The following is a 24973-nucleotide window of genomic DNA, read 5'->3' as shown; positions in this document are numbered from 1 at the left end:
ACCGAATCTGGTTAGAGGAGCTGGTTCTGCTACGACTAGCACTTCGAAATCCCAACGTGAACAGCCACGGCTTCGGACGGACGCCGTGGCCTACCACGACGAAATTGGCTTTGCCAAATTGGAAAATTCACTAGGTCTACATTAATAACCGACCTGACTTGACCAACCCCCAACATTTGTGTCGCCGACACGGAATATTGCCGCTGTTCAATTTGAAATATGAGTTCACCCACGTTCAAAACCAACCAGGCCCACTCCCAGAATCGACATGGCCCATTCCCAAAATTTAGGAGGGCCATCCTCGAAATTGATGCTCCCAATTTGAGCACAGGTCCGAAACAAAATTACCGTGCGCAGCACTCATAACGTTTTCGCATTCTATGCACATAGGGAGACTTAAGCGCCTCTGTAGTTAAAAAATATAATTTGCCAAGGCCTCCAACTTCATAATGAACTAAATAGTTCTTGTTTTATAAGATACGTCGGTTGTTTGCCCTTAGGAATGCAATTTATTTCTTCGTGTGGCATATCGGAACGAGCTGTAAATGGCTTAGCTTTAACGCGATAGCATTAAGGGTGCCATATCGCAGTGTCGGCCATGGTTTCGAAAATTATCATTCCCAACCACGCACATCCAACCGACGCAGGCCCTCCGCGTTGTGCAAAGTTACTGAACTAAGTCAGTTTCTGAAAGTAAAATGCGTCAGAAAAATAGTAACGTACGACTTAAACACAACTTCTCGATAGGATGGCAATGGATTGTAATTTGATAATGCGATAATGCAGAACTGTTACGCGGAAACTTAAACGCGAATGCCTTTTAACGCGAGAGTCTTTTTCCAAGTGCGGCTTGATGTCTGTCTTCATTGGAGTGGCGCAGGCACCTCGGCTCTTTGCGCACCATAAAAAAAAAAGCTTACCTTGCGCATAGCCTTCACCGCCAGCGTTTCCCGCTAAAATTACGGTTACGTAAGCTATAGTGGCCGGGTAATGTGAGAAGCACCGAGGAATTTTTGAATGCTATCGCATTCCACCCTTAAAGGCGAAGCCTAAACGTTCTCTGAATTTTTGTACGTCTCCTTCCATTAGATAACCCTTTCAGTAGACATTTAGTTGCTGGGAGCTTAACTTGCGAGATTTTTTACTAGCACACCTTCACTGTATTCGTTTTCGGTGGCTTTGATTGTACTGACTCCTCTCGGTGTTCTGCATGAATTCTCGCACCGATGTGGCCAACACCTCCTTCGATAAGCGCTAAGGCAGATTCGTCGTGGCCATTGTTGAGCTAAAACCTATATAATGAATTCTTCCTATGCGACCAATCTTGCAGTATTTTTGAACCATTACTTGAAAAAATAAAGGTTTTCGTGCAATTGAATGCACAGATTCGCTCGTTTCATGCGGCTAATGGAACCTAGACTGCCCACCTCACGTGAACGCAGCCAGCTGATACCCAGCATTCTGTTATTCTGCAACTGGACACATATTTCTCGATGCCTTTTTCTCAATAGAAATCTGTTAATTTTCTTCGGAATTCAATAAGCAAAATTTGCTAAAGTCTCCTCAACACTGCGCTCTATATTTCGCACTTTATATTGCTTCATATTTTGGAAATTATGGCACATAAAACAACTAAACTCGACGATGGTGAAGAGGTCCTAATTGGTGCAACTGCAGCAACTTTCCTCAATATTTTTTCATACTGTTGTTTATTGCAATAAAATATTTCGGAAACTGAAGTTCACAGTTCTATAGGGGGCTCCAAGTAGGCTTCTCGGGAAGAAACCAATTTATCGAGCCGTCATGGAAATTAGGGGAAACATGCGTTCCATGTACGTAAACGGGTGAATACCGCTCTCTTGTACAAATAAACAATGCACTACCATGAGATGAAAAGCTTGCCACAAGAACAAAAATATACACAACATGCGCACATGTTGAGCATTGACATATACCTGGTTCAAGAATTTGATGCGGATTAGAAACACGATGCCCAGGTATCTGTAATCGCAGTTGGAATGTGGTCCCGACGAAAATACCACGACAACATCGTAGCTCACTTGCCTTCTTGAATACATTTAAATCACATGCGGTATTGTTCACTTTGTTTAGAACTTTTTTATGTGCGGAGGTGAAATTCCTTGCTTGAAGTAAACCATGTTGCATGTAGATATGCCGATTAGATATGTTTGTTGTAAGGGTTACGTCAATGTACCGTTTGTAACAGGTGTCCTAGCACTCTTCATGCTTCGTCATAGCATATTTTACCTAGGTGTCATCTTTTATTTGTAAATGAACTCAAATCGGTAACTATAGGAGTAAAGAAAAAAGAGACGGTTGCAATGCAGCCTGCTTTGTCTTGAGGCTATAGTTCGCACTCGCCCACGGTCTTCCATGTCGGTGTCGTGTAGAGCTTAAAGTTCCTGCGAGTTTACCGTGATGTACTTGATCGAACCAATCGTTGAAAACTTGTGGAAGGCTAGATCAGCCTGTAGCTACTGACATCGATTATCTTTCTTTAATTTGTATTCTCGTACACAAGGCTCTTAATGTATTGGCAAATAGTGTACCACATACCGGAAGTAGACTCAAAGAGGGCTTGCCGCATAGGTTGTATTGGCGGAGAATCTAAGCAATACAGGTTCTAAAATAGGTATGGATACGGACACAAATCTTTGGCATGTCAAACTTTGGACAGAGAGGTCGAAGAATAACGAACAGTAGGCGGAAGTAGGTGTAATAGGTCCGTAACTCAATAATTTTAGGGCATAAAAATCCTTGAGCCATAGCAGAATGAGAACTTTCACGTGGGACTAGAGTTTGTATTCATGATCAGTGCTAGGATGCACAATCTTATTGCAGTGCGTCATGTGTAGCACGAGTATTTCGATTGTTTTATTCCGCGATGTTCTTTGTAATGATTAAGTAGAGTTGTCGCTGCGAAACACTATTTGTGCTCTAGAATCCTGTTCGTAAATACGGTCTCCCGAAATAAGTACAACAGTGCAGATGAAAACAAAAATCATTTTATTGGTGCAGTACAGCGTTACAAGCATTCACGTATAGTTGTCGAGTTTATAAGTTGCGGTGATTTGCAGTAGTTCATAAAAATGTAATCACAATCTGGATGCCTTTTTTTAGCGTCATGCTCTGTGACCCAGTAAGTGCAGTCGGTCGTTTCTGAAACAGGATCCGAAGATACAGTTGCAGAGAAGACGTTTCTCAAGACATCAAAAAACAAAAAGGTACTGTGAGCGTAATTCGCTAGCCTTGTCTGCGTACATTGAGACGTGTTGGTAGTTGAACCTATGCGCATGATATCAGTGTCGCCCCTGCGAATATTTACCTTGACAAAAATGAAGAAAGTATAAATATTTCAAAGTTAAAAGTTGGGGTTTACATGTTTGAAAAACTTGCGCGACGAATCGGAGTCAGATTATCAGAGTTAGTGGGAAAATAGAAGACGCGCCTTTACGGTATGGTTTCGTCATTTTCACTTGGGTGCACCTAATGTTTAGGAAAGATCTTGAAAACCTAGGAGGTTATCCCTTCAAAAGAATAATGGTTCTAGAGACCACGGATATCCCAAACGGGCGCGAAAGTAAAAGTCGTCCACTACCTCTAAAGGAAACATTTAAAACACAGAAATAGAGAATTGGGACTGAGCATCCGGCTTCAATGAAAGGCGGTGTGGAGCAAATTTTTCAATATGTTCAAAATGAAGTACTGGAATCATTCTTGTTCGCCTGGAGGTGCCATGACACTGGAAGCTCCTTAATGTAAGGATGTCACTGAGAAAATGATTTTCCTTGTTCCTCCAATTTTTTATAAGTAGACATTTCCTTTGAGATATTACATTTATATTTGTCCTACGGATATACTGCGGCGGAACGTTCTATGACCGCCTCAACTACGCATGGGGCACGAATCGTTTCGCGGAATTTTACCTTAACAAATACCATCTGTGCTTTGAGCTTGCCGCTAAGGTGTACCCCTAATACTCTAATATTGTTCTCTCTTCTGCCCGTTGATTTTCCCGACATGTAGGTATAGGTGTCTACTATTGTGACACGCATTTGCTACACTTTTCCCCCATTAAGAACAACTTCGCCTTCCTCCTGCCATGCTTGTTCTTCAAAAAAAAAAAAGAAGAATAAAACAGTCGTCTACTCTTTAAGGTGGCTAGCTTCGTCGCCTGTCTGCATTTATTTATGTGTAGTTTTAGTGAACACAAACGGTAGTATGTTACATTTCCACATTACTTGTAAGACTCGGTTCCCTACCCCCTCAAAGCAGGCAATAACAACAAGAGAATCAAGGACACCGTACTAGGTGTAATAAAGCCCTAATTTTGGTTATATCAAAGAATTGTCTTACCTCCCAGCTTAGGGTACTGCCCGGTAATGAGGCAATGGCTATTTGCGTGCAAGATGCCGTAATAATGCTCGACCCGGGAAGGTAGGAACTCTCTGCCTGAAAGTTTGAATGCACAATTATAACATTTTCTATATGCAGCGTACGGCCGGTGCATAGATAAGCGCATAAGAAATATGGAGACATCCTTCTCTTCATAATATTTTGATACTTTAATACAAAACGGACGTCCTGAACACCATTCACAGATTGTATGGAAAGAGTCGGTGTACTAACCAAGACGTCATTGAGAGTCGGTTTTGTATAGTTCCACGCAACCAGTCGTCTCCGGTTTTCATGATGCGAAGCTCCTAAATGCAGTTGTGCGGGAACAAGAATTCATAGGCCTGACGCAATACCGTATGATAAAAGTCACTGCGATACCAAAATTTTATAATGCTAGCCAGGTGGTCAACGAAGGCGTGAAAGAGAGCTTTAGCTTATGGCAAGTGATATTCATGATAAAATGCATTGATTGCTATTAGGATTCTTTGTTTGAATTTCGAAAGCACCCCTGTGATTTATTTTCACAACCTAATTCATGTCACGGCAAAACAGATTGTTTTAGTGAAAAGTTTCTTAGGACGCGGTAGTCTTTTGCGTGGGAGACATGTCGGGTCGTGTGGTAGCTCTGTTGTAACTCTCTATCCTTGCTCTGCACATCAAAGTGTTTGGCGTCCTCTTGTGGCATTTAAAAGGCTGTGGCGGCCAATGAATATGTGGGCATTGGGCAACATAGGCTTCTGCAATCGGCACAAAAGATACTACAGAAAACTGAGCCGCTGATTTCAGCAAACCGTGGCGAAATAATAAGAAATTTGCTGCTGCTGTTCTGATGCACATTAACAGTCTGTACCAAATCATCGCCAATTCTTAAGTAAGAACGCTGCAGAGGAAAGATGTCTTCCAGCTGTAGGCAGCATACAACAGAGAATGCGCTCGCAACAGTCAACCCGCGTCTGCACATTTCGGCACCACAACCGTGTTTGTGATTGCAGTGGTATTGCTGCAGTTTAAGAGTCGATAAAGAAACGTCGGTTGTGAAGTTCACTTTATCCGCTAGCTCATGTAGTGTATTGTTTAGGCCTCAACAGTAAAGAACCCTTTTCTGGGATATTAGTACTATCACAATCCGCAGTACAGTGAGCCCGCAGTAGTTGGCTACGAAAGCACACGGCACAAGAGAACTCATCGAGCAAGCAATATGACCGATACGTAAGAGGCGGCTGAATCGCGATACGTGTACTTATATGTAAAGAGATAACTGAAACGAGCAGCCGCAAGAGGGCCCCCGAAGCTCACACGTCAGCGCAGGCAAGCTGGTGTGTGATCTCTGAAGAATTCGCTGTCCTAACCATTTACATGGCACCTGAGCGACATTGTTGGCCTAACAAAAATACCTGCAAAACAAAGGGAAATGTAAATTTGAGTCTGTGTCATAATATTGTCGCCCAGCTATTACAACAAAAACAGTTTACCACCGACAGATTGGCAAAAAAAAGAAACGTCTGCCTTTAGCGATGGCTGGTCCTCGGAGAGGGCGCGCGCAACCACGAACTTCGTCGTTCTCGCCTTAAGGGTCCAGTGTCATCACGTGCAAACTTATTTCGCGTCATTGCTCCCCTCTCAAAAGCGACCGGCCCGGTCGCTTCAAGGGCAGCGGGCGCGCACTATGAGCAAAAGTGCCAACTGAAAAGACAAAAAAAAACATACAGGAATGTACACAATGCTGAAGCGGTTTGTGAGGGTTGCTCATCCCTCGCGTTCGTAGTATGGGTTCATCCGTACTACGCGGACGACTTCAGCACGGGGACGGCGTCGGTTCGAACCAGGATCAGAGCTTTGAGGCACCACCTCATACATCAATGAGGCGGCGTAAAACTTCATAGGGGCCGAAATAGCGGCGCAACACTTTCTCTGAGAGCCCACGGTGTCGGATATGTGTCCACACCCACACACGGTCACCTGGTAAGTACTGGACTTTTCGTTGGGTCCGGTTGTAACGGTGGGGGTCGGTATTCTGCTGGGTGCGGATGCGATTCCGAGCAAGCTGGCGAGCTTTCTCGGCTTTCTCGACGAAATCTTCAGTGGTCTCATTCCTTGTGGTTCCGTAGTCTACCGGGAGCATGGCGTCTAAGGATGTTGTTACGCGACGTCCGTAATCAAGCTCCAATGTTGTAAACTCGGTGGTCTCCTGCACAGCGGTATTGTAAGCAAACGTGACGTATGGCAAAATTTCATCCTATGTTTTGTGTTCCACATCAATGTACATGGGGAGCATGTCGGCTAATGTTCTGGTTAGGCGCTCTGTTAAGCCGTTAGTTCGGCGATGATAGGGTGTGGCCTTCCGGTGATTGGTGTGCGTCAGTGCGACGACTTGTTGCAATAACTCCGCTGTAAACGCTGCACCGCGATCAGTAATGACTACAGCGGCCGCACCGTGGCGAAGCACGATGTTGTGAACGAAGAAGCTGGCGACTTCAGCAGCAGTGCCGCGCAGTACAGCTTTCGTCTCCGCATAGCGAGTTAAATAGTCAGTTGCCCCGATTATCCACTTATTTTGCAAGGATGACGTGGGCAACGGCCCAAGAAGGTCCATTCCCACTTGCTGGAACGGCGCCGGAGGCGGATCCAAAGGCTGAAGGATGCCGGCAGGCTTGACGGGTGAAACGTTACGCCTCTGACAGTCACGGCACGTTCGCACATAGCGCTGAACCGACGAAAATAGGTGTGGCCAATAGTATTTTTGCCGTATGCGCGCTAATGTTCTCGCAAAGCCTAAGTGGCCGGCACCGGGATCATCGTGACACGCCTGTAAAACTTCCTCGCGCAGTGCCGTCGGAACGACGAGAAGGAACGTTTCCTGGCTATTCGCGAAATTTTTCTTGTACAGGACATCGTTTCGCAGGCAGTACGACGTCAATCCTCGTGAAAGTGGGCGTGGGACAACAACGGCAGCTCCCTCGAGAAATCGGATGACTGGAAGCAGCTCAGAGTCTGCACGTTGATAGTGAGCCATGCGCACCACGTCGACGACACCAAGAAACGGCAAATCTGGCTGGAGGCGGAGGCTCCAAGCAACGAGGCGACCTGAGTGGTCTCGTAGGTTGGCAAGTCAGCAGAGCGAGTGGTAATCGCTGATCGCTCGAAATGGCCGGCCGTATAAGTAGGGTAGGAACTTGCTGATGGCCCACAAGAGTGCTAAGCATTCTTTTTCGGTAGTTGAATAATTAGCTTCTGCTTTTGCCAGATTACGACTCGTGTACGCAATTACACGTTCTGCGCCATCTTGCGTTTGAACCAGAATGGCCCCGAGTCCTACGTTGCTGGCGTCGGTGTGTATTTCAGTTGCCGCGGTGTCATCAAAATGCGCCAGCACTGAAGCGGATTGAAGGCGTTTGCGCAATTCGGTGAAGGCTTGCTCTTGGTCTTCCGTCCACGCAAAGGGCACATCTTGTCGCGTCAGTCTCGTGAGCGGTTCAGCAATCCTTGAGAAGCCTTCAACGAAACGACAGTAGTAAGCGCAGAGGCCCAAGAACCGCTGAGCATCCTTTTTGTCTTTAGGACGAGGAAACTCGGCAACGGCAGCGAGTTTTTCTGGGTCTGGTCGGACTCCTTGGGAGCTGACCACGTGGCCTAAAAACTTGAGTTCCTGAAAGCCAAAGTAACATTTTTCAGGTTTGATGGTGAGGTTGGCCTTGGTATTGCGCTAAGGACACTTCGTAGCCGGGCGAGATGTTCATCGAACGTGCTGGAAAAGACAACGTCGTCTAGGTACACTAGACACGTCTGCCACTTTAGTCCAACGAGTACAGAGTCCATCATTCGTTGCAACGTAGCAGGAGCGGAACAGAGACCGAAAGGCAGCACTTTAAATTCGTACAGCCCATCAGGAGTCACGAAGGCGGTTTTTTCACGGCCACGCTCGTCCACTTCGATTTGCCAGTAGCCTGACTTTAGGTCTAAAGAAGTAAACAACTGAGCATGACGCAGACGGTCCAAAGCATCATCGATCCGTGGCAGGGGATAAACGTCGCGTTCCCTATTCGCCTCATTGATAGCCATTTGTATATATATGAATGCGAAGAAGAGAAATGGGGGGCTAGAATTTTGAAAGTCACAATAATGTGAAGCTAACAGATACAAAAGCCAACAAAATCACTCCCAGAAGTACCTGTATTATTCGAAATGTAAAAAATGATAAGGTGAATTGACACTGAAATTTAGAAAAAGAACAACTTGCCGCCGAACCATGAAGCTCCGCAGTAACGTTTCTTCGACCTCTATCATTTCAATTTACCTTAAGATCAATTTCAAATAAATCAACAAAATTTTTTTAATATTTTCCACTGGCTTTATTGGCTGTTCGCTTCATAATACTGTTATACGCATATTCAGGAAATAATTACTCTGTCTCACCGACACTTGTAATCTCAATGTGTGGCACGCCCCAGTTCTTGGTTATAAGCCGTACGTAAATTGTATAGTTCCTGAAAAAAATTGTGGTCAATATAGAACTTCATTTTGAACAAATTGGTTACATGAAAAGTTTCAATGTCTTATCAGATGAGAATACTATTTATTACCTACGAAGCGTTAAAATATCCATCAATTATCGGCGGCCCTGAAAACGCCATGAGCGAGAATCTGAAAAGCGAGGCTGTTTCGAAAATTTGACTGGATATCAGTTTCTGCGAGTAGCAGAGGTAATATTCACGCGTTCTCTCGAAATATGATGAGGAATATATCATCAAGCACTGCAAGAAGTGCGAGCCACATGGCTTCTGCAAAGCGATGGCAACGCAGCAGCGCTACCAAAAAAACAAGAACAATTCTAAATTCCGCTTTCTTCCACCAGTAGCAGGTAGGCAATTACACGAAAATGTTGACCACTCCGCAATTCTAAGACGTTGCATTTCGCATCTTCTTACATTGCGTCTTTCTCTACAAAAGGCAGGCGATTAGGTTTCACTTGAGTTGACAGTTGAGCCGGGTTCCTCCGTGTACCATCTGAAAGCACATCGTCGCACCTACCCAGGAGGCGCCAGACTCCTTTTATTGGAGCAGGGAAACTATTTCGGCCGGTTTTATTTCTACCGTGACTACATTGTGACTGTACTGAAGCGTAGTATCAACAATTCGGAGAAGTCACCTTCTGGGGTAATGAAGACAGAGTTCTTATTCTTTGTCCTTGTTGTGAGCTAGCAGTAATGATAACCAACTGTTTAGCAATACCGCGCGAGCGCGACCGACATGACAGCCAGCGAAGTGTCACGAAGCGCACCTGCAAAAGCAGCAAGATTAGGCGTATTGAACGCAGATAACTAGCAGGGGCTACGTCGAACCGCGGCTAGTCTCCGCCTTCTTGGCAAGCACAAATACAAATTCGTGCGCTCGCCACATAGCTCCGATTTCATACCTTGCTGGTAAAGCAGCACACTGACACGGACACAGTGAAGACAAACAGGAAACGACGACACTCGCTGCGTCTGTTTGTCTTCACTGTGTCCGTGTCAGCGCGCTGCTTCACCAGCAAGGTATGATGATCACTCACCAACTAGCCCAACTTTCTACTTTACCAATTTCATACATTCGACCATCGTTTCTTATGCCTGTTGTTCACCCGCAGAAGATACAATAGGCGACTGCAAAAACGCAGCTGTATGTACATATAGAAAGCAGGGGCTGAGCCGCGCTCAATGTAACAGCCTAGAAGATAATGTTCGGAGAGTAGGACACTGCGTGGGCATGCGTCTACTGTTGTTATTTACGGAGATGCACTGCCCGACACGAGGCTGAGTCTTGCCAAGTTAAGTCTGCCCCACGTTCAGCGTTTTACCGGCGTTTTTTGGGCGGTGCGTTTGCCGGCGTGGTCGCATGAACGGCGCCAGGGAGAGCTTCCAGCCACACGAGCGGTGCGCGGACCAGCCCCAGCACAGCGTCGCACAATATGACATTTAACAAGAAACCTCCTAAGGAATTGTGTAACCTCAGTGAAAACAGCTTTAACAAGTATTCCTCAATGCAATATTTATGCCATATGCATAGTTTTACGGTAAATAAAATATTCAGGGCAGTGTAGAAAAATTGCAGAAGGCTAGGCTTCAGAAAAGTGGCCGCGATATCGACGTGAGCATCACGAGCGGTCGGCGCGTCGGCGTGCAAAGCTGAGCTGGCTGAGCATGGAGCGAAGCACGCGTTTTTTCTTTCTAGATGCCATACACCACACCATGGCAAGAAGACAGCAGCTTTTGCTGCTAGAAAAAGAAGCTCCCGCGTCTCATTGTGAAACGGCAACAGCGACGACTCCGGCGCTAGTGGGTCTCTTGCAGAAGTTACCAGCAGCGCGGCCACGCCATGCCCCGCGCTGATTGGTCGGCGCTCCTCGAGCCGCTTCCGACGGCGGCGACGAGATCTGGTGTCCCTTGAGCCCGACGTTTCGGCTTGGCGCCAGCCTGAGCGTCGACGCCGAGCGACGCGGGATGACGAAACGCCCGAAAACGCCGGGGAAACGCTGAATGTGGGGCGGCCTTTAGACCTCTGTCACAATAAGGACGCCAATTTGGGAAGCTAGCAGCACAGTATGTCCCTGGACTCGTATTTGCTGGTACAGTGTATCTAGTAAGCCTAAATATGCATCCTCGTGCACACGCGATCTTCCTGAAACTTTACCGGGTTTCTTAGTGGCTTAGTGGCTGTGGCTGTGGCTGTGGCTGTGTCTTAGTGGCTTAGTGGTTGCTTAGTGGCTATGGTGCTGGTCCTGCTGGGCACGAGGCCATGGGATCGAATCCCGGCCACGGCGGCCACATTTCGATTGGGGCGAAATGCAAAAACAGCCGTGTAGTTAGATTTATGCGCCCCATAAAAAATTGCTGGTTGTCCAAATTAGCGGAGTGCCCCCCTATGGCGTGCCTCATAACCATAAAGTGGTTTCGGCATGGAAAACCCTACAATTAGTTTGTTATTTCTTTTTTTAGCAAACTTTGTGCCTGACGTTTCAAAAAATAATATCCAAACTTCTTGATAAAAAAAATGTGTCTTCCTTTGTGCACCGCCAAATTTGAACAAACACAGATTCGGAAGTTTCCTTCTGGCAAGCGCTTATGCAGCGATGTGCTTTTCCTTTTCAATTGCCACCAGATCCACGAAAGTGCACCCCGGGGAGCACCATTACGCATTTGAAAAAAAAAATTCTTATAGGTTTGCTTTTCATGTCTTCCTAAGAGACATATCGTTAGAAAAATAACAGTTCCCATTGTAAGTGCTTACTTCTTCTCGGTGTACAATTCATACAGAATGTTAGGTAGTGTTCCTCAATTTAGCTAAACCGTGCACCCTTATTAGTTTACACAATACTGAAGCTGAAGCCACAGATGAACTCACGTATGCGAATGTATCGCAGATAAACTTGTTTCAAATAGTCATGAAAACACAGAATTTTCTTCCTGTTTTTGCGACATTCTGTAAGCTATTCTATAAACTATTCTATAAACATTCTATAAACTATTCTACAAACTATAAACGACATTCTACCTTCGCTATAAACTTCATATTCTTTAGGTTTACGTACCTGTGCAACCAGTGCGGCTGTTGCCCTGGCTGAAAATAATATTAAGAAAGAGGAGTTCACATACTATGTATAAAATATTCTAGATAGTGCAATAAGCGTAAATTGGGGAATTGATTACTTTATTTATTTGCAGTGTGACCTGCTAGCCGCACCTGTAAAGACCAAGGCAGCTAGTATCCGATGTTTCAGAAGAAAAAAGCCCGTCAATATTATGAGAAACTCAAAAAGCAACCACTATAATTAGCAACACTCATCGAACTGCAATAATATCAGCTCTTTCTAAAAAGTGACAAAGAAATGTATGTGGGAACACTAGGAAAATAAAAACAAATCTGCGAACAACTTCATTGCATAGAAAGCAGGCATGCCTAAAAACTAGCAAAGTTGTTTGTAAGTTAGAATAAACATGTTCACCTGTACAATACAGCAGTGCGGATAAATGGAGAAGATAATACTAGCACGCGATAGCCTGAAGAAGGGACACAATCTTAGTAGCCACCGGATTCATTTTACACGATTTAGGAGGTGAAAAGTTCAAGTCTTCTTGAGAATACATCTGTAGTACCTGCTGATAAGACTTCAGCTTGGAGCTTTTTCTGTATACGAGAGTATAGGAGGAAAAAGACCAGTTTTATACTTTACTTTGGTAAAAAAGCGCTGGCTACGCTTCCTGTATGGTAATTTTAGTTAGATTATGACAGCTGCATGGGCGTTGAGTCTGGTGCTGACAGCGCATGGTGTCCACTTGTGTTGAGACCAACATCGTCATTTACAAGACTGAAGAGGTGCTTTAGTCTAAGGATGTTTCTTTGTGTCGGTTGCAATCACAGCAATGATAAACAATCAGGTTCTAAAATACGCGATTTTGGGCTGTACCGATTGAACATAAAACGTAGGGCCTTCTTCTGAAAATGTTCCAGTACGTTGATGCTATTTTCAGTAGATTCCCACACTGCCTTTGTAAACCCCACCATGGGCTGATTGAAGCACGTGTAAGATGTAAATCTAGACGCTCGATTGCTGTTCCATGAGTTCCTCCACAGTAATCGAAGTAGGTTTGACGGCATTGAACATGTGCCATTAGTTTGCTACTTCTGGCTCTGGCCTGATAAAATTGTTACTTTCAAGTACTTCTATTCGTAAACTTGCATCAGTCGTTTAGCCGTATGGCACGTCGTTTGGCAAAAGACAGCGTCTTTTTCAACGCTGTGTACTTTCTTAAAACACTAGAAATGTCTGCATTAGGTTGCCTTCGTAAGTCAAAAGTAGCTACTTGCCTGAGCAAGATTGGCGAAATAACCACACTGAGGTCTTTCTTTGAAATTAGCACTGGAGGAAAATGAAGAATGCCAAAGGCAGAAGCACGGACCCTGGCAGTGCATCGGAAAGAGCACGAGCCTTTACGATGCCTTTCTTGGCATCTACCTAATGCATGCGATCATTTACGTATATTACCAAGTCCACTACAAGTTTGTGATTGTAGATAATGTTAGTTACTTGTGCGAGAGATTTTGGTGCAAACCATCGCAGACGTTCTGGCGGAGTCGACGAAAATTAGGTTTCACTGGGCGAATTGATCGAACATAGACGGTAACATATGAGCAGTGTGTACAGGCTGGACGAATGCTGCAAGTTCAAGTTGAAATTAACATTTGCCTATAAAAACAGATATTTCTAGAAAAGTCGTAATATGTGTACACGTGACATTCTTCTCAACCTTGCTACTGGATTGTAATAGAGAAACTCACCGGTAATTTTGTCTGCCTAAGCGACAACTAATTTCATATATTGACCGAATTCACGCTGTTTTCTTGTCATTTCAAAAACTACTTGTGGGCGACACTGGTAGTAAAAATAGCGTGTAACATCTGCACATCATTAAGCATGTCCGCCCAGGAAGCGCAGCAGGTCCATGATGTCGACAGGCCTAGGCGATTGTTATCCTTAAGTAGGTAGAAGACATGAAGGGCCCCTCCTTTTGTTACAGTAATATCAGACAGCTCAAAATGGTTACCTACCCGCCGTGGTTGCTCAGTGGCTATGGTGTTGGGCTGCTGAGCACGAGGTCGCGGGATAAAACCCCGGCCACGGCGGCCACATTTCGATGGGGGCGAAATGCGAAAACACCCCTGTGCTTAGATGTAGGTGCACGGTAAAGAACCCCAGGTGGTCTAAATTTCCGGAGCCCTCCACAACGGCGTGCCTCCTAATCAGAAAGTGGTTTTGGCAGGTAAAAACCCCATTATTTTTTTAAATGGTGACCGTCCAAAAGAGGAGCTCCATGCTGCTTGATGTGCAACCAAATATAACACAATTTTCAAGGTACCAATATTCTTACTTTATCTCACTGTATGACATCAGTTATCTTAATAATAATTACAGCCTTTCTTCCGCTATAGTTGTGATTTTAGAAAGTGTTCGCCTATTTATATTTCTTGAAAATGTGTGCAATGTTACGTTGACAAATGTTAACGTGTTTTATTTATCGCCAGGTAAAGAACCATTGAAGGTACACCAGTAAAATTGCAATAAATTAATGCGAATGGTAAGAAAGGAGTCATACGGCAACCCAGCTTTTCTATCGCGCTTTTTTCTGCACACGCGGCGTCATCGAATGGTACTACCGAGAAATTTTCGCACGGATTTCGAGACGGGAAGCGTGGTGTGCTTGTGCCTGCGAACGCTCAGAACCTTTTTCTCGATCGCCGCACACTCTGTGGTGCTCAAAAATTTGATGGTGGACCCTTTACAGAAGGTCAGTTCTAGGACGGTGCTTCAGACGCGTTTCGTCACTCAAAACCCTAATGAGTCAGGACAAGTTCTTAAGAGCTTGTGGATCGTGCGACCGACTTTTAAAGTTGAATACAGAAGCAGAATACCCCCCTCCTGTTTGTTTCAACAAGACAGAAAACCTGGAAGAAAGGTATTAAGATCTAAAACGTATGTGTCAATCTGATGCAAACATGTTGCAAATCTTGTTGTCGTGCATTTTTTTTCCTCCGCAAGATATGCCGAAAGGCAGCTTCCATTTATGTCAAACCCACACTATGAGACGAAGACGTAGCGAACTGAAAAGGAGCAAGGTACGGTTTTGCCCTCCTTAGAGGACGATTTGGAAAGAAAGGTATGTGCAGCGCCATGTTGCAGGATGTCGTCTTGAAGAGATATGTAGCGCCGGCGTTTAAGACGTTACCATCGCAATTGCACCGGAAGCAGCTGCGGGACAACCTAATTCTCTCTGTGACAAAGTAGGAAGACTACCATACGATCGATTGACGGTAACTATATCCGAGATGCTGGAGACTCGTAACATTTACCTCACGATGTTTTCCTTTTACAATATCGTTCTTTTTCTCCTTGTTTGTTCAGGTGCTTTTATATTTGGCACAAGGATTTTGTATTGCACCTCCTCCCCCACCCCTATGTAATGCCCTTCAGGGCACCTAAATAAACAAATAAATAAATAAATAGGCTGCGGCGGTGACACCACTGCATTTATTTCGTCATGGATGGGGCCGACGTGGTACCTTGGCAGCATCACTCAATGGAGCTGCTGCTTTGAAAACGAGATGCATGCTGGGAGTTGTGTACCCTGCCTCGACGACGATTATCTGCGGATTTGGCCTCTCTTTATCTTCGCACCTGAGAGGGCTGACCGATATCTATGTGGTGGCAAGTAACTGTGCAGGCGGCTGAATGATCGGGTTACCTCTTGGGTGCATCCACGCAACGACGGTAATGAAGGAGACCAGGTGTAATGAGATTTTTTTTTCGTGGGCTTCAATAGGTTGCACGAATTGACCGCAAAAAACTCAAGGTGCATTAAAGGTTACTGTTGGTGATATCTTCACTCTGTAACTTTTACAGTCACATACTATTTATGGCGGATACTAGAGAGTTGGCTAATTAAACTGAATGAAAGAACGTACATGCAGAACGGCTTAACTCGTGGCTACAAAGGGATGATAGCGGGGAGCGCTGATTTTTAGTTGGGCTACCCGACGTTATTTTCGCACCTTCATCTAAGTCCTGAAGGTGGAGCTGAAGTGAGACCTGCCTCAATGTAGGATACACAAGAAATTTTAAACTATCAAATGACGTTTAAGTCTACTCAAAGTAAGGAAACCTTTAACGATGAAAATATTCCCACAGATTTCGCTAATCCTCAAGCAGAAGAAAATTATTTTTATAAGAGACATTCCGCTGCTAATGACTGCTAATAAAGAATATGTTCTTGGCCTTTTCCTTGTGTGTTTTGTATCTTGGGCCACGTACTTCACACAGCTATGTCTTCACTCGACCGGCATAGCAGTCTGCTGGTGCTTTTCATGGGTCCGCATTGTAACCACAGGCATTCTTATCAGCAATTTGGCCACCACGGATCGATATATGCTATTTATTATCATAGACTACCTGCAACTTGAATGACTAAAATGGCAGTTTAAACCGCATGAGCCATTCACGTACTTTTTCGACATTTCGTGATAAATGAAACCCCATCAAAAGCTCCAACAACGATTGTGAGGGGATACAGGGGGACGCTAGGTTGCTTGTGATATAGCAAGTCCTAAGCAGGCTTTCCACAGCATACTCAGTAGCGCCCGAAACAAGCGCTGCTTTGAAACACATCGGCGGTCGGTGAATAGGAGGAGGTAAGTGAATCACAATCTATAGGGCTGACTTTAGTTCTCTACGCGGAAAGACAATTAGTACAACAACTGCAAGTGCTCTAATCAGATCGCACAATAGGTCGCAGCACGGTTGTGTGTCAGATGCCCCTACTGGTATTAAGACGCACTAATGATTTTATATACCACACTAATGATTTGATATAACCGACGGGTTGAGCACATAAGGAAAGAATGTGCTCAGAGCCCGAATTTCGGAGCATTTGAACAAAGTAACTTAACCATGAATGTATTTGGTTTACTATACCTGCGACGCAGAGGTATCTTCAATTTTCTGTTTGAAATCCACGTTGCGGATACAACCTTGACCGGACAGATTATCAAATGTTGCCTTCACACACTTCACATTATTTGCATCAAATACAGTCCTGGATGCCCCTACGCAGTGGAGGGTGTCGCGGAAGCAGAGCATCTGCATTTTTACAGAAACAATCTCTTAACTGAAAGGTATACTTTATTTTACAAATAAGCAGAAAACACTCATATTTTAAACACAGTCCTCACATACACATACATGCAAATTCACCGGTGGTAAGATTTGTAGTTCCTCTGCCACACTCAAACTGTCGTTTTGTATCGTCAATGTTTGCCTGCACTCACGCGCACCACTTTGTCGCCTACAGCCCGCAGGCAATGTGAGCGTTGTTGTGCATACGCTGTACCGACCAAGTCCCTGCATTTCGTGGTATACTGATGCGAAACCGTCAAATGGCAATTTAAAGAAAAAAGCCGGCGCCTATGGTCTGAAACAAAGAAACCACACCTGAATTACCATTAGCTGTGATTCCACATCACGACCGCGCCTCTACAGAGCAAAGTACACTAAAGAGAACATCTGCTTCTGCATTAGCGCTCAGGTACTGTCTGACAGGAGAGCGTCTCGTCGCACATGACATCGGTGGCATGCGGCCTTTGCATCGCGGCTGCTGCGGCTTCTAGCTTGGATAGCACTACCGCTATGCTACTTTATTTGCACCGCAAATCTCGAAAGAGCGCTCTTCGGCGTTCAATTGTACATTAATGCGTTTGCGTTCACAACTCATGAGAAGTGCACAGATGTCCACTTGGTTTTCAAGTATGCCAACTAATACCGTCACAAACGAAGATTGCCAGCAATAAAGAGGCGTACCGATGGTTTCTATGGGGAATGAGTGTGGTATTCATTTGTGCGGCCCACGCTGGAGTATGCCGATGCTATTTTTGACCCCCACCACACTAACCTTATTAAAGCCCTTCATTTGGTTCAGAAACGCGCGACACGATTTATACTGTCAATTTGATCGTACAATTCAAGCATCAATGCACTAAAAGCACAAATAAACTTACCGTCTCTAGCCTCACGCTGTAGAATAATACGCCCTAACCTTTCTCATATTTTTTTTTTCATTCTTTGCCTTATCACATACCTTAAATAAAAAGAGCACGTCGCTTTGCCCGCACCAGTCACTCCAACACAGTATATCCTCCATAAGCCCATACCGTGACTTTTCAGCAATCATTTTTTCTGCGCACAACACGAGACTGGAATGGCCTGCCCACCGATGTAGCCACTATCACTCAACCACTTGCATTCAAGCGGCTTATTGAAAATATCCCATTGGAACTTGTAGTATCTTTGTTTACAACTAACCCCCCATTGCCTCGTGTATTGTCTCAACAAGCCTCCTTTGAGGAAAATAATAAATAAATATCTGTCTGTCTGTCTGTCTGTCTGTCTGTCTGTCTGTCTGTCTGTCTGTCTGTCTGTCTGTCTGTCTGTCTGTCTGTCTGTCTGTCTGTCTGTCTGTCTGTCTGTCTGTCTGTCTGTCTGTCTGTCTGTCTGTCTGTCTGTCTGTCTGTCTGTCTGTCTGTCTGTCTGTCTGTCTGTCTGTCTGTCTGTCTGTCTGTCTGTCTGTCTGTCTGTCTGTCTGTCTGTCTGTCTGTCTGTCTGTCTGTCTGTCTGTCTGTCTGTCTGTCTGTCTGTCTGTCTGTCTGTCTGTCTGTCTGTCTGTCTGTCTGTCTGTCTGTCTGTCTGTCTGTCTGTCTGTCTGTCTGTCTGTCTGTCTGTCTGTCTGTCTGTCTGTCTGTCTGTCTGTCTGTCTGTCTGTCTGTCTGTCTGTCTGTCTGTCTGTCTGTCTGTCTGTCTGTCTGTCTGTCTGTCTGTCTGTCTGTCTGTCTGTCTGTCTGTCTGTCTGTCTGTCTGTCTGTCTGTCTGTCTGTCTGTCTGTCTGTCTGTCTGTCTGTCTGTCTGTCTGTCTGTCTGTCTGTCTGTCTGTCTGTCTGTCTGTCTGTCTGTCTGTCTGTCTGTCTGTCTGTCTGTCTGTCTGTCTGTCTGTCTGTCTGTCTGTCTGTCTGTCTGTCTGTCTGTCTGTCTGTCTGTCTGTGTTTCTGAAGGTAAGCCACAAAACCGCCACAAGAGCTGCAATCTTCGTCACTGCTGCGTCACTGCCGCAACCTTAACAACTGAAGCCCACCCGCCATTTTGGCGTAGTGAATTTCGTGTTGCAGTGCAAAGCTCGAGGGCATGAGATCAAAACGCGGTGAGTGCATTTCCGTTGGGGAGAACTGCAAACAGACCTGTGTTTTGATGAAATGGTAAAGATAATTCCGGAGTCTCCCACTAAGGCGTGTCTCATTCTGATATCCTGCTTTAGGCACGTACAGCCCAAGAGTTAAATTTTTCCTTATTGAAGCTCTTGAAACTACAACCTCTGACCTTTTCATGTGACGTCCTGAAATAACCTTGCAGCATGCAGTTGATTTATTCTGTGCGATGTAAACGAGCGCTTTCCATCCTTACACAAATAATCTGAACAGAGCTGAGCCCGCCATATTATTTGCCTTTCAAAAAGGTATTGGTAGCAGTCGTCCGTGCCCTGGAACGGGACGCACTCAGACTGTCTTGTAGCAGGCTCAAAACACACATACACTGGTGTCTGATTCCAATTTCCCTTTCTATGTTATACTTTACAGAAGCACCGCAGGCGCTACATGCTTCACCGCAAGCACTACTGCATAAGCTTCTGCAGTGAGATACTTGTTAGGGGGTTCAATACGTCAGATTTAGAAAAACAGGCACCGATTTAGATTTAGAAACAGAACCGGGAAGTATATGCCCTAATACTATTATCGCGGTAGAAGCCTCTGATAAGAGGATGCACTAAGGATCCCTTGGGTGTATAGCCTGCCGCATACGTGCATCCTTTAAAAAAGTTAAGGTTGATGTAACATCAAGTAGCGGGTTGTTGCTAATAAACATTGCTGGATGTAATGGAACTTGTTGATGGTGAGGTAAAAGCAAATGTTTTTTTACTAAGAGCTTCTATTTCATCACATTCCAGCAACACGTGCAGGACTGTCAGCGCTCCGCCACATTTACTACCGGTAGGGGATCATCACCAACCAGCAAGTACGAGTGTGTACCATATGTGAGGTCGCCTCTCAGTCGGCATAGGGCAACAGTTCGTCTTATTTTTGATATGGGTGTCCAGTTCCCTAACTCTTGTTTAGTGACATTTGATGTTGGATGTGGCAGTCTCCCATAAGCATTGCCAATAGCCCCTAAGCTTTTTCCGCAAGAGATGTTTCAAGTCTATGGCTGGGGCAGGAACATATCTGTTGGTGGCTTTAGTGACCATTTATGCGGCGGTTTTGTCTGCAAGCATATTGCCATCAATACCTCTATGGCAAGGTACCCAGCAAATTGTGATTTGCTAGTTATATATATATATATATATATATATATATATATATATATATGCATACATTGTGCACAAAATCAAATGATGATTAGGCACGAGATTTTTGTGTTTAGTGAATGACATTAGGGATCTGACGACATTTAAGAAGTCAGGTAATATAATAGCTGGTCTGTGTTTGTTTTTCTGGTTTTCTTAATAGCGCACTATGCTGCATATGCCTCAGCTGTAAAGGTACTCATTTCTCGATGTAAAGTATTGCACTCGAAGAGGGATGTACCAATTGCTCCGTGCGATACACCGCCATGTGACTTTGACGCGTGGGCGTAGTATTCAGAACATCAAATGAAGCTCCAAGAAATACATTCGTATTTCGACCTCTGGAGCAAGCTTTGAGACTTCGAGAAAAGATATGTCACATTGTACGACCTGCCACTATCAAGGTGGTAACAGCTTGACTGGAGGCATTAGGCGATGTTCGAAGAGTGGGACATCCATTTGTTCGCCCAGTTCCCTCACACGCAGTGACCAAGACTGTCTCACAGAGGATCGATTGTGACAAAGTGAAGCATACGAGATATCATTGCCTGTAGTATAACAAAAGTGTTCGTGGTTGCACTAAACATTTAGACGCTATGTGAAGCTAATGTAAGTTCTTTGCAGATTGATTGACCGCTCACTTGATTCTACGCATGGACTTTCAATAGGACTTGTTTTGAAGGCGCCAGAGGCCAAGCGGATACCTAGATCATGGACGCCATCTAGCATCCTTAACACACTTGGCTTGGCAGAGTGATACGCCACGGCTCCGTAATCACATGAGGCTCCTGTAGAGGTTCATTAAACACTTTTGGTCTTTGACCAATGGTGTGTGTGACTTTTTTTACTAGGTTCATGGTTTTCAAGCAATTTACCTTCAGATATTCTATGTGGGGTTTTAATGTCAGTTTCGCATCGAGTGTTATGCCTAAATACTTGTGTTGTTTGTGCACAGGTATTTCTTTGCCATACAGTTCTAAACATGGAACTGGAACCGCGTCTCTCCTTTTTGTGAAAATAACACATGAACTTTTGTGGGGGTTAATCTTGAAGCAGTTTTCGTCAGCCCACTTAGAGATCTTGTTCAAGCCGTACTCTACTTGGCTCTGGCACATTGCAAGGTTACAGGATTCGAAATGTATTTGCATGTTGTATACGTAGACGGAATAAAATATAGCTGGTGGTAGTGCAGCGGAGCACGCCAGCCTGAGGTTTACAAGTTTCTTGTATATAATTACGGGACAATGCGTTCCCGATTTTTACGCCGAAGGTACAATTGCACAAACAGCATTGTATTATGTTTAGCCTCCCTTAACGCCATGTTGTCCTTGTGTTAACAACGCAAAACGTAGACAAGACACGATACGAGAGGACGACACCACAAGTGCTAACTTGCAACAACGTTTATTTGAAAGAAACACGGCTCCTTATACCATTGCCCACACGTGTCACAGACACTTGATCGCACATCATCTGAAACACGCACTTTTTCTTTCTTTGCAATCAAGATAGTGGTTGTACGTGTAAAAGCTCAAGTTCATTTTTGTCTGTAACAAGGACGGCGTGCTAACGCACTGATGACGAAGTCTGGTAATCTCGGCTGGTCCAATTATCTCTCGTACCAGCTGGTCATTGTGTTTCTTCAGCACTTCACAGCATCTGAATTCTGCGGCGCAAGCTTTAGAGGGGCAATCCCTGACATGAATACCTAGATTCCTGTTAGCCTGCTCGACGCTAAGTTTGTGTTCCTTTAGTTTTTCTTTTGTGCACTTGATGTTGGCCCTTATACTTTTTCCCACATTTCAAAGGTATTGAATACACCACGGCTTCTGTACACTCCACAAAAAGATTCTGGTGATTTATTGTGCACCCTTATGGCTTTATCGACTCTTCAGCATTGACGCGTCAGCAGAGGCGTTTCAGTTTTTCCGGGGCAGTAAGCACTACATTAACTCCAGCTTTCCTCCCAATCTCTTTCAAGCGATAAGTTGTGCACGTATGGCAGGGCCACGGTCATTCGCTTTTCTTTCATCTTTTGCTTCTCACCACCTTGCTCGCTATCAACATGCTCAAGTTTTTGGTTCTTGCTCATTTTTTCTGCAACAGACACAAGAAGGTGCGACGGGTAACCAGCCCTAGTGTGGCGGTCAACCTGCCGACGAAAACTTTGTTCCATCGCATGGATGCACTATTTTTTAAGAGCATTTGTTAGACAAAGGCTTGCTATTGCTCTAGATTTCTCACGAAAGACTAAAGGAACACAAACTTAGCGTCGAGCAGGCTAACAGGAATCTAGGTATTCATGTCAAGGATTGCCCCTCTAAAGCTTGCACCGCAAAATTCAGACGCTGTGAAGTGCTAAAAAAACACAATGACCAGTTGGTCCGGGAGATAATTGAGGCAGCCGAGATTAGCAGACTTCGTGATCAATGCGTTAACACGTCGTTCTTGTTACTGACAAAAGAAGAACCTCACATTTTGCACGTACAAATACTATCTTGAGTGCAAAAAAAGAAAATGTGCGTGTTTCACATGATGTGCGATCACGTGTCTGTGACACATGTGGGCAATGGTATAAGAAGCAGTGTTTCTTTCAAATAAACGTTGTTGAAAGCCAGCGCTTGTGGTGTCGTCCTCTCGTCTCGTGTCCCGTCTACGTTTTGCGCTGTTAACACCAGAATGGAAAACCAACAAGCCCAAGCTGCTATTCTAGCCATGTTGTGTCATACGCCTTCTCCATATCGGGGAATATCGATAAGAACGACTGTTATGAACAACCGCATCGCGCATATTTCCCTCAATGCGCACGACATGATCAGTTGTGGACCGACCCTCTCTGAAGCCGCACTGAAAAGGGTCAAGTATTTGGTTCAATTCCAGGAAATGTAAAGCGCAACGATATCATTTTTTTCAAAAGCCTTATAAACGTTGCTTGTGAGAGCAACGGGCGATAAATTGATATGTCGGATCGATTTTTAGACTATTTCAAAATTGGGATCAAAACAGCTTCCTTCCATGATAATGGCAGGTATCGGGCAGCCCAGACAGAGTTAACAAGTTAAATAAGTGTTATCACTGCGTCACTGTGTAAGTTTTTAATCAAGTCATACATGATTCGTCAGCTCCTGCTGCAGAGCTCCTGCATACTCTCTGGACAGCTCTCAGCTCGGTCATAATAAATTGACATTGGTATCGTTCCTTTGGTTGGCATTTACGCTCTAGTGCCTTAAGTTCCGCTAGTTCTTTCTGCTTAAGGGATAATTTTGAGTACTGTATGGAACTTGATACACGCTCGAAGTGTTTTCCTAGGGCGTCAGCCTGATCTTCCAAAGCACTCCCTTGGTCATCCACCAAATGCAACGGGTGGATTTGCTGCCCCTTCAACCTTCTGAGGCCATTCCAAATTTTCACCTCCTACGTGTAAGAATTGATGTTGGAGACAAACCTCTCTCAGCAGGCTCTCCTAGCTTGTGTTTGAAATAAACAAGATTTTCGGCATTTGCCTAATGACGCAGCTTTCCCAATGCCTTATTCTGTTTTTCCGTGCCTCTCTACTCTTCATTCCACGATGGTACACATCTTTTACATGATTGACTTTTTCGTTCTGGTATAAACTTTCCTGCAGCATCAAAAATACTAGCTGTAAAATAGGCGCATGCATCATCGATGCTAAAATTCTTGATAAAATCTCATGCGAAATAGGCTCTTTCTTAAATGTGATCTCAATCGGCTGAGGCCAGTTTTCATCTAGGGGCATGCGGTGGAGGCTCATATTGCTTGATCATGTTCAACAATATTGGAAAACGGTCGCTTCTGCAAAGATTGTCGATGACATTTAATTCTAGGTCTGGAAAAAATGTGAGCGATGCAAGCGATAAACAAATGGATGAGTATGTCTTATGTTGTAGGTTGTAATAGATGGGTTCCTTCTTATTTAAGAGAGCTGCACAGGAATTTGTAACGAAGCTTTCTACGAGATGACCTCTCGCGTCGCAGCTGAAGTCTCCCCACAATTATTGCGGGCATCAAGATCCCCAGCAAACGCGTAGGGATCAAGCAGCTGCTCAATGAGGCATTAAAGATCTGTCTTAGTGAGTTTAAATTTGGAGCAAGATATATCGAGCAGGCAGGGACCAATTAATTAAAAATGATTGTCCTAACTGACACTGCATAGAGGGGCGTCGGCTGTGGCATATGATGACAAGCAAGAGACTTGCCCACGATTATTGCTACACCTCCAGATGAGGAGGTAGCCACATCGCGGTCTTTCCAAATGATGGCATATTGCTATAAAACATTGTGTGCGTTGGTTTCAGATGCGTTTCCTGAACACACTGCACCTTCAGATCGCATTTATTGAGCAGTTATTTGGTATCGCCACGATTACGGAGGAGTCCTCTTACATTCCCTGGTAGTATATCTGCCTTCATAGTAAGGGTAGCGTTTGTGCTGTGGGTTTGGGAAACGGACATTAGCTCACAGGGCCCGTTCAGGGCGCCAAGAGGCGATGTTTATCTTTTCCGGAGCGCCTGATACAATGCCGCCGCTCCTTTAGCGCTGACTGGGCAGTCATGCTCGGTATTATT

The 24973-nt window shown here is 44.7% G+C and overlaps 1 long non-coding RNA gene across 1 annotated transcript; it reads right to left on the bottom strand.

Annotated features, from left to right (window-relative positions):
• Positions 1-3016: 3016 nt before the first annotated feature.
• On the bottom strand, positions 3017-9006 carry LOC129388327 (uncharacterized). The gene is made up of 3 exons (XR_008615301.2): positions 8833-9006; positions 4378-4473; positions 3017-3180 (listed from the first exon to the last, which is right to left on the bottom strand). It is a non-coding gene; the product is annotated as an uncharacterized lncRNA (long non-coding RNA).
• Positions 9007-24973: the final 15967 nt, after the last annotated feature.

Source organism: Dermacentor andersoni, chromosome 10 (genome assembly GCF_023375885.2).
Source record: "Dermacentor andersoni chromosome 10, qqDerAnde1_hic_scaffold, whole genome shotgun sequence".
Classification (NCBI taxonomy): domain Eukaryota; kingdom Metazoa; phylum Arthropoda; class Arachnida; order Ixodida; family Ixodidae; genus Dermacentor; species Dermacentor andersoni.
The sequence above is the reverse complement of the archived record's forward strand: the minus strand, read 5'-3'. Positions and strand labels throughout refer to the sequence as shown.